Source organism: Lithobates pipiens, unplaced genomic scaffold (genome assembly GCF_037356315.1).
Source record: "Lithobates pipiens isolate NorthernLeopardFrog02 unplaced genomic scaffold, aLitPip1_a1.2 Scaffold_19, whole genome shotgun sequence".
Taxonomy (NCBI): Eukaryota; Metazoa; Chordata; class Amphibia; order Anura; family Ranidae; genus Lithobates; species Lithobates pipiens.
In genome coordinates, this window is record NW_027507764.1 from 520,571,110 (window position 1) to 520,585,959 (window position 14,850).

At 50.4% G+C, this 14,850-nt stretch overlaps 4 pseudogenes; all 4 read right to left on the minus strand.

Moving 5' to 3' along the window:
* Window positions 1–770: 770 nt before the first annotated feature.
* LOC144000014 (5S ribosomal RNA) lies at window positions 771–889 on the minus strand (annotated as a pseudogene).
* A 160-nt stretch (window positions 890–1,049) lies between these two features.
* LOC143999033 (5S ribosomal RNA) lies at window positions 1,050–1,168 on the minus strand (annotated as a pseudogene).
* A 286-nt stretch (window positions 1,169–1,454) lies between these two features.
* Window positions 1,455–1,573, minus strand: LOC143999279 (5S ribosomal RNA; annotated as a pseudogene).
* A 701-nt stretch (window positions 1,574–2,274) lies between these two features.
* LOC143998593 (5S ribosomal RNA) lies at window positions 2,275–2,393 on the minus strand (annotated as a pseudogene).
* Between the last annotated feature and the right edge of the window lie 12,457 nt (window positions 2,394–14,850).

Below are 14,850 nucleotides of genomic sequence, written 5' to 3' on the forward strand. Positions count from 1 at the left end.
GGTGATGCAGCCATAGTAGATTTTTTTCAGGCACGCTCAACCCTCTTGACAAACGCCAAGATGGTCACCTTCGGAAGCAAACAAAAAATCAAGTCAACGCCAACAACATAAAAAGAAGCCTACAGCACCTAGTATTCCCAGGCGGTCTCCCATCCAGGTATTAACAAGGCACGACCCTTTCTAGCCTCTGAGATCAGAGGAGATTGGGTGCTTTCAGGGTGATGTGCCCATAGGCAATCTCTTTGGGCACTCTCATCCCTCTTGAAAAATGCCAAGATAGTCACCCTGGGAAACAAGCAAAAAAAAACAGGTCAACGCCAACAACATGAAAAGAAGAATACGGCACCTGGTATTCCAAGGCCGTCTCCCATTCAAGTACTAACTAGGCCCAACCCTTCTTAGCCTCCGAGATCAGAAGAGATAAGGTGCTTTCAGGGTGATGCTGCTGTAAGCGATCTCTTTAAGCACTCTCTACCCTCTTGACAAATGCCAAGATGATCACTTTGGGAAACAAGCGAAAAAAAACAGGTCAACACCAACAACATAAAAAGAAGCCTGCGGCATCTGGAAAACCCAGGCGGTCTCCCATCCAGGTACAAACCAGGCCCAACCCTGCTTAGCCTCTGAGACCAGACGAGATTGGGTGCTTTAAGGGTGTTGTGGCCGTAGGCAATTTCTTTGTGCACTCTCAACCCTCTTGACAAATGGCAAGATGGTCACCTTGGGAAAAAAGGGAAAAAACACAGGTCAACGCCGACAACATAATGAGAAGCCTACGGCACCTGGTATTCCCAGGCTGTCTCCCGTCCAGGTACTAACCAGGCCCATCGCTGCTTAGCCTCCAAGATCAGATGAGATTGGGCTCTCTCAGGGTGATTTGGCCGTAGGCACTCTCTTTGGGCACTCTGAAGCCTCTTGACAAAGGCCAAGATGCTCACCTTGGGAAAAAAGCTAAAAAAAACAGGTCAAAGCCAACAACATAAAAAGAAGTCTACGGCATCCGGTATTCCCAGGCGATCTCCCAATCAAGACACTAACCAGGCCAGATCCTTCTATGGCACCTGGTCTTCCCAGGCAGTCTCCCATCCAGGTACTAACCAGGCCTGACACTGCTTAGCCTCTGAAATCAGACGAGATCGGGTGCTTTCAGGGTGATGTGGCCGTAAGCATTCTCTTCAAGACACGCCCAACCCTCTTGACAAACACCAAGATGGTCGCCTTCAGAAACAAGCGAAAAAAACAGGTCAAAGCCAACAACATAAAAAGAAGCCTATGGCTAACCAGGCCTGACACTGTTTAGCCTCCGAGATCAGACGAGATTGGACGCTTTCAGGGTGATGGGGCCGTAGGTGATCTCTTCGGGCACTCTCAACCCTCTTGACAAATGCCAAGATGGTCACCTTGGGAAACAAGTGAAAAAAAAAAAACAGGTCAAGGTCAATAACATAAAAAGAAGCCTACGGCACCTGTTATTCCCAGACGTTCTCCTATCCTGGTATTAACCAGGCCCAACACGGCTTAGCCTCCGAGATCAGACAAGATCGGGTGTTTTCAGGGTGATGGGGCCGTAGGTGATCTCTTTAGGCACTCTCGACCCTCTTTTTAAAAGCCAAGATGGTCACCTTGGGAAACAAGCGAAAATAAACAGGTCAACACCAACAACATAAAAAGAAGCCTACGGCACCTGGTATTCACAGATGGTCTCCCATACAGGTATTAACCAGGCCGTACACTGCTAGGCCTCTGAGATCAGATGAGATTGTGCGCTTTCAGGGTGATGTGGCCATAGGTGTTCTATTCAGACACTCTCAACCCTCTTGACAAATGCCAAGATGGTCATCTTGGGAAAAAAGTGAAAAAAAAACAGGTCAACGCCAACAACATAGACCCTGGCGGTCTCCCATCTGACCCTGACCCTGACCCTGCTTAGCCTCTGAGATCGGGCGCTTTCAGGGTGATGTGGCCTTAGGCGAACGCTTCGGGACATACTCAAAACTCTTGAGAGATGCTAAAATGGTCACCCTGGGAAACAAGCGAAAAAAAAACAGGTCAAAGCCAACAATATAAAAAGATTCCTACGGCACCTGTAATTAGGTACTATCCAGACCGGACCCTGCTTAGCCTCCGAGATCAGATGAGATCGGGCGCTTTCAGGGTGATGTGGCCGTAGGAGATTTCTTCTGGCTCTCTCAGCCCTCTTGACAAATGCCAAGATGGTCACCTTGGGAAACAAGCGGAAAAAAAAAACATGTCAACGCCAACAGCATAAAAAGAAGCCTACGGCACCTGGTATTCCCAGTCTGTCTCCCATCCAGTTACTAATCAGGCCCGACAATGCTTAACCTCCGAGATCAGACAAGATCGGGCACTTTCAGGGTGATTTGGCCGTAGGCACTTTCTTTGGGCACTCTCACCCTCTTGACAAACGCCAAGATGGTCATCTTGGGAAACAAGTGAAAAAAAACAGGTCAACGCCAACAACATAAAAAATAGAATTTTTATATACAGCTTACCTGTAAAATCCTTTTCTTGAGAGTACATCACGGGACACAGGAGCTTCATTACATAGTGGGTTATATAGGCACCTCTGGTGATTGGACACTGGTTAACCCCCAATTAAGGAGAATTCCTCCCCTATATAACCCCTCCCATATGGGAGGCACCTCAGTTTTGTAGCAAAGCAATAGGAAACCACGTAAAACCCAAGAGGGGTGGGAGCCCTGTGTCCCGTGATGTACTCTCAAGAAAAGGATTTTACAGGTAAGCTGTGTATAAAAATCCTATTTTCTTGATCATACATCAGGGGACACAGGAGCTTCATTACATAGTGGGATGTCCCAAAGCAATGCTCAGATTGAGGGGAGGGAGACACAGATCATAATATATAGACCGCCAAGGACCGGAGGACCTAAACTGCAGCCTGCAGTACACTGCGCCCAAAGGCGATATCCTCTTGCCCTCTGACATCCACCTGATAGAATCTGGTGAATATGTGGACTGATGACCAAGTTGCAGCCTTACAGATCTGAGCCAGGGAGGCCTGGTGATGCACTGCCCAAGAAGCACTTACAGCCCTAGTTGAGTGCGCTTTCACTTGAAAAGGAGGGATCTTCCCTTTAACACTATAGGCCTGAGAAATAATCTGTCTAATCCACCATGAGAGAGTGGATTTTGATGCCACCTGACCCTTCCTAGGGCCTTCCGGCAAAATAAATAAGCAATCAGTTTTCCTTATCTGTGCAGTTGCCTGAAGATAGATACTGATTGCCCTTACCACATCCAAAGTGTGCAAAGATTCTTCTTCTGCAGACTGTGGGTCCAGAAAAAAGGATGGTAGGCTTACATCTTGATTCAAATGGAATCCTGAAACCACCTTAGGCAGAAAGGACCTGTTGGGACGCATTACCACCAGGTCCTTATGAATAATTAGATACGGTTCTTTACTGGAGAGAGCTGCTAGTTCTGACACTCTTCTAGCCGTGGATATGGCTACCAAGAAAACCAATTTTTTAGTCAAAAGAACTAACGAAGCCTGATGCAAAGGTTCAAAAGGTTGCCCCTGCAAAGCTGAGAGAACCAAATTCAGATCCCATGGGCATACCGGAGGTTTGACTGGCGGCCTTATCCGCATAGCCCCCTGGATGAAAGCCCGCACCAGGGAATGTGATGCAAGTGGTTTCTGAAAAAACACTGACAAGGCCGAAATATGCACCTTGATAGTGCTTATGGCCAAATTCATTTCTAGGCCTGACTGGAGGAAGGCCAAGATCCTGCTAATGACATACTTTCTAGGATGACATTCCCTGAGTTCACAACAGGAAACATATGCCCTCCAGATTTTGTAGTAAATAAGCCTGGAGGCCGGCTTTCTGGCATTGACCAGAGTAGAAAGGACTGGCCCCGAAAGCCCACGGTCTCTCAGAATGTGGGTCTCAGAAGCCAAACCGTCAAATTCAGACTGTGTAAAGCAGCATGGTAAATTGGACCCTGTGAGAGCAGATCTGGCCGGAGAGGGAGGATCCACGGCCTGCCTACTGCCAACTTCATGATCTCTGCGTACCACGGTCGCCTGGGCCAAGCCGGGGCTACCAAAAGAAGCGACTTTGTTTCCCTCTAGACTCTTCCCAGGAACCGCGACAGAAGCGGGCACGGGGGGAAGGCATAAATCAAATTGTACTGATCCCAGGGAACTGTCAGAGCATCCGACCCCTGAGCGAGTGTATCTCTTGTCCTTGACACGAATTTGTCCAGTTTTCTGTTGAACCTGGATGCAAACAGATCTACATCTGGAGTACCCCACCTGCGACATATGTTCCAAAACACGTCGGGGTGCAGAGCCCATTCTCCTAGGCACAACTGCTGGCGGCGCAGAAAATCTGTCTGCCAATTTTCCACTCCTGGAATGAAGACTGCAGAAAGGCATGGAACATGCCTTTCTGCCCAGACAAGTATACGATTCACCTCTTTTTGCGCAACCAGACTTCTGGTACCGCCCTGGTGATTGATATAGGCCACTGCTGTGGCATTGTCGGACTGAACCCGAACAGGTCTGAAAGACCAGTTTATGAGAGCCATATAAACTGCCCGGATCTCCAAGACATTTATGGGCAATAGCTTCTCGATCGCAGACCATTTCCACTGCGAGCACGTCTCCTCCAACACTGCTCCCCAGCCTGTCAGGCTGCCATTTGTCATAATAATCTTCCATGGAAGAGGAAGAAAAGTTTTGCCTTTCAGCAAATTCTCGGTTTGTAACGAGACTCTTAGACTTGTTAGACGAGACTCTTGCGTGTCCCTGGGGATAGACGCATAGGAAGATCCAAGGACTGGGGCTTCCTGTTCCAAGCCGCAAGGATGAATCTTTGCAGAGGCCTTGAGTGGAACTGGGCGAATGGAACGGCCTCGAAGGAGGCGACCATTTTCCCAAAGAGTCTCATGCACAACCGAATGGGGGAAGATCTTCTGCCCAGAATTAGACGCACCAGATCCCCAATGGCCAAGGCTTTTGGCCTTGGTAGAAACACCTTGCCCTGAGCAGTGTCGATAACCATACCCAGGTATTCCAACCTGGTAGCAGGCTGTAGGGACGACTTTTCTAGGTTTATAATCCAACCTAGGCGTACCAGCTGTTCTAGCGTTCTGGTAACACTGTGGTTCAGGAGTGCTACTGTTTTCTCTATGAGAAGCAAATCGTCTAGATAAGCCATGACGGCTATACCCTGAGCTCTTAGGTTTGCCAAGAGAGGGTCCAGAATCTTTGTGAAGACTCGAGGGGCCGTAGCTAGCCCGAACGGCAAGGCCACAAATTGAAAATGGCGCCGCTCTACCGCAAACCTTAGATTCTTTTGGTGTGCGGGAAAAATTGGCACATGGAGATATCCATCCTTGATGTCTATTGATGCCATAAACTCTCCCCCTTGCAGGGAGGAGACCACAGTGCGAATTGACTGTATTCAGAAGGACCGGATGCGTAAAAACCGGTTCAGATCCTTCAGATCCAGGATAGGTCTGACACTTCCATTTGGCTTTGGAACGGTGAAGAGATTCGAGTAAAACCCTGAACCCTGTTCTTTTGGGTCCACTTCTACTATCACCCCCTGGGATAGTAAGTGATCTAAGGCCAGAAATAGCGGTTTTTGCTTTACTGGGTCCCTGGGGATCCTTGACCTTAGAAAGCGAGAAGGTGGAATCTCCTGAAACTCCAGCTTGTAGCCCAGAGATACCGAAGAGACCACCCACTCATCCCGGATCTCTTCCCGCCAGGCTTCTGCAAACTGCAAGAGCCTTCCCCCCACTTGGCCGAGCGGGGCGCTCCTTCACAAGGAAGCTTTCGGGCTCTGCTTGGCAGGCTTTCTCCCTCAGGATTTCTTCTGCCCCTGGGCCCGGCCTTGAGCCTTTCCTGTAGAGGGGGGTTGAGAAGGCCGTCACCACTGCTTAGAGCTTGATGCTCCGGGAGAGAGAGAACGCCTAAATGATGGACGTTTGCTCCTTTTGACTGGAAGGAGAGTAGATTTACCCCCTGAAATTTTTTGGACGAATTTGTCTAATTCTTCTACAAACAAATGTTCCCCTTTAAACGGGAACCCAATCAAATGCTTCTTGCATGATAGCTCAGCTTGCCCAATTCTTTAGCCATAGGGCCCTTCGCATGTGTACCAACAGGAGAGACAAACGAGATGCTTGTTGGACAGAATTCGAAATCGCATCAATCAGGAAACACAGAATTTGAGGTATTTCTGCATAATTCTCCACTTCCTCACTGGGAAGGAGGCCAAGCATCTGCTTAACCTGTTCCTTGAGGAACTGACACAACCCCACAGCTGCGACTGTAAGTTGCACTACAGTGCCAGTCATGGAAAAGGAGGCTTTTTTTTTTTTGTAAAATCTTTATTTTGAGATATTTTGACATTGAAACACACTTAAGTATACATTAGACAGGTGTGTCAGGACCAAACAAAGAACAAATAAACTGTAGGAAATAATGACACCCATAAAAACTGACCCAGTGGCCAAGAGTTGGCGGCTCAAACCAGACACATGAATTAGGCAAACGGGTGGAGATGAACGTCTGGAGTGTCTTCTAGCTCATACACATCAAGTCCGGCCTCCGTGGGCTAGGGCCCCGCTCCAAGGTGCCTCTGAGCGGAAAGGAGAGGACGGGCCGGAGCCCAGTCCCCCACCTCCCGTCATACAAAAGGCCGGGGAGGCATGGGACCACCCCCAGGGGCCGCCCAGGAGAGGGGGGCACAATCACCTCCAGCAACCTCTCCCGAGCGTCCCCCGGGGGTAGGACAGGCCCACAGCAACCCCCCCGCCCAGGAGGGACGTCCCAGCATGGACCCCTCCGGACAGAAGGATTCCCCCGTCAGCCAAACAAAGTGGCCGCAGGGCCAGCCAGCCCACAGGAAGCCTAACGCACCACCACAGCTCAATACCACGTAGGTCAATAAAAGGCAACATCTTATAGTGTGGAATACAGAGAAAGAAGGTAAAAAAGAACAGTAGGAAGGGTGAGAGAGAGGCAAGAAGGGGTAGAGAGGGGATTGGGGGATAGGGTAAGGGAGGAGGGTGGAGCCTACTTGACATCCCTGCGAAGTGCAGCGGTCCAGCACCAGGCGAGTCTCAGCAGCAAAGTCGTCTCTCCGTCCATGGGGCAAGAAGGTGAAAAACAGCCACTAGGTGGGAACATCATTGTGTGTGCGGGATCTCAAAGAGGGTTCCGCTAGCTCCAGTAGAGCCAAGTCCAGACTGGAGGTAGCGTATATAGTTTCGGACATGTAGACTGTCCATGATTGCCATATGCTGTCACACTTAGCCCGTGTACCCCTACAGGTTGCCACCCAATATTCCGCTTCTCTGATGTGATTCACTTTTTTGACCCAGTCCTCCACTGTGGGAGTCCTAGTTTGTTTCCAGTAAATCGGTATAAGACGTCTGGCCGCGTTCAACAGATGCGGCAGAGGGCTTTTTTTGTATCTACCAATCGGGATCGGAGGAATGTGCAAAAGATAGTTGGCCGGAGACAGTGGCACATCAAGATGCAAAACTGCCTCTATGCGGGATCGGATGTCCTCCCAGAATGGCTTGATTCGTGGGCAATCCCACCAAATATGAAGGAGGGTGCCCAATTGGCCACATTCCCTCCAGCACCGGTCCGATACCGAAGGGTAGATACGTGCTAAGTCTGCCGGCACTCTGTACCAGCGAGACAGTACTTTAAAATTAGTTTCTTGGGTTTTGGACTCCATGGAGCTAGCGTACGTGAGTTTGTAGAGGTGGGACAGTTGGGCCGCGGAAAAGTCAAGTTGTAGCTCCCTCTCCCAGACCCGTATGTATGTCGGTCTAGCGACCTCGGTAACACAGCCCAGCAAGTGATATAATTCGGAGATCAGGTGGGGAGTGGGTTCATCTGCTACAAAAAAACGTTCAAATGGTGTAAGGTGCGCTTCGTCCCTGATTAAGTGGCCATGGGCTTCAAAAAAGTGGTGCAATTGCCTGTATCGCCAAAAATTCATAGCTGTCTGCGCATGCCCGGTCTGCAGGGATTCATAGCTGACCATTTGGCCACCGCTGAGAAACTGTCCACAACTGGCATTCCCGTCAGCTGCCCAGGGGACAAAAAAGGCCCTCCGCTCCCCTGGCGGGAACCATAAGAACCCTCCCAGCAGGGCAAGCGGAGAAACAGGGGGGGATAGGCCCAGCGTCTTGTTCAGTTTGTCCCAAATCAAAAGAGACTGTACAGTGAGCGGGGAGACATCCACCGATAACCCCCTATATTCCGGGGACAACCAGGGCGCATAAGCCAAATCTCTCCCAGCTAGCCATTTTTACAGAGAGACCCACACTTTTGACTTAGTATGAAATTTCCAATTAAGTATCCTCTGTAGAACAATAGCCCTGTGGTACCTCTGGATATCCGGAACCCCCAGACCCCCCGTCAGCTTCGAGCGTTTCAGCAAGGCCATGGCTATTCGAGGTTTCTTTGTGTTCCACACAAATGTCGACAGAATGCTATTCAATTGGGTAAAAAACAGTTTAGGGAGGGAGATGGGTATCATTTGTAAAAAGAATAATACTCGGGGCAGGATATTCATTTTAATAATATTAATGCGGCCGAACCACGTAAAAGCGGTTTTGGTCCACTGCAACAAATCCGCCTTGATCGCATGTAATAAGGGGGGGAAATTAGCGGCATATAAGGCATCAAAGCAGTTGGTCAACTGGATGCCCAGGTATTTAATAGAAGACGTGGCCCAGGTAAAGGGGAATGCTAATTGCAGGTGGTCCGCTTGAGGCGGGGCGAGGTGAATAGGCAAAATCTCCGATTTGGAAAGGTTTATCTTGAAATTGGATAACTCACCAAAAGTCCTCAGCTCCTTCAACAGAACCGGCAACGAGATCAGGGGTTCAGAGAGATAAAGGAGCACATCGTCCGCATACGCCGACAGTTTGTGCTCCGTCATCCCAACCTTCAGGCCTCTAATGTCTGCGTTCGCCCTCACCCTGCAGAGCAGTGGTTCCAGTACCAAGGCAAAAAGGAGAGGAGACAGTGGACACCCCTGTCTCGTGCCGTTTCGAATCGGGAACCAGGAGGAAAGCACCCCATTCACCTTCACCTGTGCACACGGAGTGGAGTACAAGGCCATAATCGAGGACATCATATGCGTCCCCAACCCCTGAGCCTCCAGTACCGCCCATAAGTACCCCCAGTCGACGCGGTCAAACGCCTTTTCGGCGTCCATCGAAAGGACGATACAAGGTTTAGGATCAGGACTGTTACGTGCCCAATGAATGAGTTGGATTGCCCTGATGGAGTTATCTCTCGCCTCCCTGCCACGAATAAACCCTGCTTGGTCTGGGTGAATAATTTGGGGCATAAGACTCCAAAGTCTGTTTGCCAGGACTTTTGCTAGAATCTTAATATCGACGTTAAGAAGGGAAATCGGTCGATAGCTCTGGGGGACGGTAGGATCTTTGCCCTCTTTTGGCAGCACCGTAATGTGTGCCAACAGTGCTTCGGTTGGGATAGGCTTCCCCTCCGTGATGGAATTAAAGTAGGTGCACATATGTGGCGTTAAGAGGGGCAGGAAGATCTTATAGTAGGAACCCGAAAAACCATCCGATCCCGGGCTCTTGCCCTTGGGCAGGGATTTCACCGTTAGCGCAATTTCCTCCGGCGAAATCGGCCGCTCCAAGTCGACGCATTGTTCCGCCGTAAGTGTAGGGACTCTCGCCGACGCTAAAAATTCTTGAATGGCAGCAGACTTGGGAGGCTGAGCGTGTGCGGGCGAGGCCGGGGAAAGGTTATAAAGTTGGGCGTAAAATTCCTGGAACCCCGAGGCAATCTTGTTGGATTGGACCCAAACGGCACCCGAGGGGGAACGGAGCTTCTGTACATAAGCTTGAGCATGTTTCTTGCGAAGGGCCCTGGCCAGCATACGGCCGCATTTGTTTCCATGTTCATAGTACCTGTGTGAAAGATGCCTGGCCTGCCTACACGTGTGGTGATCTAATAAACGTAAAAACAGGTCACGCAATTCAAAAAGCTTCTGCTTAGCCTCTGGGCTCCCCCCCTGCTTATGGGAGAGTTCTGCCGCCTGTAAGGCGGCCAGAACCCTGTTGAAATCCTCTTGACGTGCTTTCTTGATTTGGGAACCCAATGATATCAGTTCCCCTCTAATCACGGCTTTGTGCCCCTCCCAAAGCACACCCGCACTTATCTCATCCGAGGCGTTTTCCCTAAAATAGTGGGAGATGGTCTCCGACACCTTGGCAACCGCAGCAGAGTCATCCAAGAGATTTTCGTTCAGTCTCCACGTCCAGGCCCTGTGGGGACCAGATGGTAATTGAATGGTCACGCCAACCGGTGCATGGTCCGAAAGGGTGATGCTGCCAATGGATGCCGTCTACAGAAGCTCAAGCGTGGGACGGTCAACATAGACATGGTCTATGCACGTGTATACGTCATGGACGGACGAGTAATAGCTAAAGTCTCGTCCCGAGGGATGCAAAATCCTCCAGATATCAAGTAAAAGGTGTGCCTGCAGTGATTTGCGAAAGTGTTTGAAAAAGGCATGGGAGTGTGAGGGTCGGGTGCTCGAAGTGTCGAGCAGATGGTCCGGGCAGACATTAAAGTCCCCGCCTAAAATTAAATACCCGGCTTTAAAGTCTGTCAATAGGTCAAGGGTAGCGTCCAGGAAGGTGCCCTTTAGGAAAACAAATCGGCCCTGAGGGTCAATTTTGCTATCCACTGGCTGAAAAGGGCACGTCTTATGGAACGCTATGGCAGTCCCTCTGGACTTGGCCTTAGGAGATGTACTGTGAAACCACTGATTAAACATATGGGTGGGCAACCTGGGTAGGGAATGGCTGGTGAAATGTGTTTCCTGCAGGAAGACCACTTGGGCCTTCAACTTTTTAAGTTCCCACCACAATTTGTTCCTCTTCCCCGGAGAGCAGAGACCCCGTAAATTGTAGGAAATTACCTGGAGTGTAGACATGGAAGAGTTGGAGGGTGGAGGACTGGGCAAGCGTCCCAACCCGCCTGGTGTAAGGACCGCAGCAACAGCAGGCTCCTAGGAAAAGGGGGGAGTGAAAAAAGAGGGAGAAGAAAAGGGGAGAGATAGGGAGATAAAAAACACAAAAAAATAGTACAAAAATACCAACAACATAAAAACAAAACAGCTACATCAAAATTAGACAATGCAGCAGTTTGGGGGGAGATGGGACCCACCCCACTATCCGGGGGGGCTCCTAGCCCCCTCCTAAAGTCCCAACAGGGAACTAAACCCATGGATGGATGGCCTATGTGGGGAACGTAAACCAAAACAAGGGGGAAAAGGAAGGTCCCCTCCCCGCCCACCACATCTGAGAGCAGAATAGCCTCAATTCGGGAGAAAAACCGATCCAAAAAAGCAACAAAAGTAAAAAATAAAAGAGGAGGAAAAAAGGGGTGAAGCCCAGTGTGGGCTGATTGCATTCGGGGACATGGAGTCTGGCCGATCCCTGGCAGAGGCCCCCCCGCCACGGTAGCCGCACAGCAAACTGCAGACCGCGGAGGGGGGGGGGGTCACGGAGGTAGCTACGATGGCAAAAGAAAAGGGGGAAATAAAAACAGAAACCAAAACACATTAAAAAAAAACCCTCCCCCCACCCCTGGTGCCCCGCAAAGGGAAGAAAAAGGGGGCGCCGTGGCAGACCACCTTCCAACATTGGGAATGTAAACATTCTCCGCCCTGTAGGCCTAATCTGATAGTCAAACAGTAACAAGGGCTGGAGAGAAGTCACCAAAAATTCTTGCGGCCACGGCAGCCACAGTCTTCGGCCGCATAGGGCACATCCAGGTCCCTGGAACACCCGGGGGGGGGGGTACAGGGTCAAAACATCCCATTTACAATTCCCGTGGGGGGAGGCCCAGACACCAGCAATCATAGTAGAAAAAGTCCGCAATCAGCCGTCTATCACACAGCCCAGTCTCGGTATCAGTCTCGGGTGGTAGAAGGAACCACTGAAGAGTTGCGGGTTGAACTATGTCTGTCCCTCCGTCGATGCTTGCGTGTGACTGTAGACCATCTGTGAGGAAGGGGGGGGACAAGCAAGTCGCTCGGGGGTCCTCTACAATCCAGAAAGTCCACGGGATTCAGCCCCAGAGAGGATAGAAAATGTGGAAGATCGTCTTTTGTGCGCAGGGTCACCTGCCTGCCATCCTTAAGCACATGCAGAGAGAAGGGGAAGCCCCAGCGGTAGGACAGTCCTGCAGCCTGGAGCACAGAAAGGAGCGGGCGAAGGGCTCTCCGCCGCATGAGGGTGCGCCGCGAGAGATCCTGATAGAAAGTCAGTCGAGCACCATCAAAATCATAAAAGGGCTTACCCCGCACTTTTTTCATAATCCGGTCCTTGATAGTATATTTGTGAAGTTTACAGATTATATCCCTGGGATTGTCAGCGTCTTGAGACGGGGGGCGCAGTGCTCTGTGGGCTCGGTCTATTTCAATAGGAGCAGTGGCTGGGAGTCCCAATATGTCCCTAAAGATATCAGTCAGAGTGGGGACAATATCCCTGGGTCCAGTAGCCTCCGGGAGCCCCCTGATCCTGATATTGGCCCTCCTGCTGCGGTTTTCAACATCATCCAATTTCCCCAGCAGTACCTCAAGCTGATGGTCTTGTGTTTGGCACCTAGATTGCAGCAGAGCAATAGCGGGGAGAGTCTCCTCTAGTTTTTCCTCCAGGGCCTCCACTCTGTGACCCAGATGTGTAGTATCAGCTTTAAGCTGGGCAATATCAGCGGTGAAAGCCTTCTCCACTCTGCTAGTGAACTTTTCTAGGTCCTCTCTGGTGGGGAGAGACATAATATGGCGGCATATTGTGTCATCTCCCATGAGGTCTGAGACCTCTGAGCGGCCATCCAGGGACCCGGGGGATGCAGGGGGGGCCGAATCGCTTACCGATCCTGGGGAGGGCACCGGAGAAGCCAGGGGAGACGGTCCGGTTGACTGGGAAGGCGTCGCTGTAGCAGGCTGTGAGGATTTCCCAGCTTTCTGAAGTTTCCCGGTCAATATTGGGTCCATCGCGGCCCTGTCTGTGGGGGCCCGGGAAGAACTGATCCAGCTGTCCCTGCCGCTTCTTGTTACCCTGCGGCGGTCGGGAAGACTGCCGGGATCGTTGGGACATTGAGCCCGGTGATGTGGATCGGATTTCCCCGCTGAGGGCAGCTGATATGTGCGGCGATGGATCGGAGCTGAGGTGAAGCACTTCCTCACTCCTCCATGGTCAGGACACGCCCCCCCAAAAGGAGGCTTTTAATAATGTTTCCAGCTTCTTATCAGTTGGATCTTTAAATACCTGAGCATTATCCAAAGGACAGGTCAGATTTCTATTCACGCAAGAAACAGCCGCATCGACAGATGGGACCCCCCATTTCTTGGTGAAACTTTCCTCCAGAGGATAAAGCATAGAAAACCTTTTAGGAGGAGCAAACAGTTTATCGGGATGTCCCCAATCCTCATACAACAATTTATCCATTAAGGGATTAATTGGAAAGGAAAAGGCAGGTTGTGGGATTTTCCTGACTCCCAGGGAAGAAACAGAGGACGTAGCGATCTCAGCAGCAGGCATTCTGAATGTGGTACGCACCAATTCAGTATAATACTGCACCTGTTTTCTGAGCGCCTGGGAGGAGGGGACTCTCTCCTCTTCCTCTGATTCATCCGACTGCTCAAGATACCTGTCCCAAGATAGGGATCTCTCCTCATTGTCAGAAGTGTCATCTGAAAGAGGAATCTCAGCAGAGGGAGGGGATCTACCCCTTTTCCTGCTTTCTTTCAGGGAAGCTGAAATAAAATTCATGATTCTCCCTTCAAAACCTTCCAATGTAGCCCTAAGGGAGTCCTCAGTGATGTATACCGGGGCTGAAATATCAGGAGAGGCTGCAAATCCTGACAGGGGCACTGACTCATCATGTGAGGCTGACTCCAGTCTTGCAGGGGGGGGATGGTAACCTACAGGCATTTTTAGAACCCCTAGACCTAGGCGGTGACTTACCAGTGTCCTTGTTATCTCCCCCTGAGACCCTCTTACAAGGAGACATAGTCCTAAGCTACAAAGCAGAGGTACTAGTACAAAGTGCAATCACTGTTGTGCTTAAAGTCTCACAATAAATATATATGCTTAAACTGCACAACCTGATGCTGAGTAGGTTTGTCTTAGGTTTGCCTGGATCCAATCCCTTGGGATGCTTACTGCCCACAGCTCCTGTGTCTCCACTTACAGCCCCCTGACGCTCTGGGCTGTAAAACTGCGCAGTACAGCGCCGTGCACACCGAACGACGCGGCTCGCAAACACACTCCCGCCTCCTCCATTAGCACGGAAGCGTGCTTGGTGTGCGTGCACGAGGACTGCCGGTATCCAGGGGGGAAGGGAATTGCCATCGGAGCTGTCTGGGACCCCCAGACTACGTATTACATTCATTGTGGCTGAGATTGCAGTGGAGACATGAGTCATCTGGGAGAACCAGGCTTCACTGAGCGTGTGTATCTGAAAGGCATGTAAGTATGCATCAGGCTGCTCTTACTCCCCCTAGTGGTGGAAACCAAGTAAGACATACAACTACTCAATGAAGAAATCCATAATATAATTTATACAGGATTAACTTCCCTTACCTGTCCTCGCCGCAGGAATTGCTGAAAACAGACAGATTCCAGCCTTCACCCATCACGGCGGGCAGAGTTGTGCCAACCTTCAGGTTTTTTTTGGGGTTCCTTCTCAGAAGAACCTCCTACCTGGACCTTGTAAAAGACTCTGCCAGAAACTTTTGTGCCACTATGTAAATAGTACAGTAAGTCTGGTTTTCC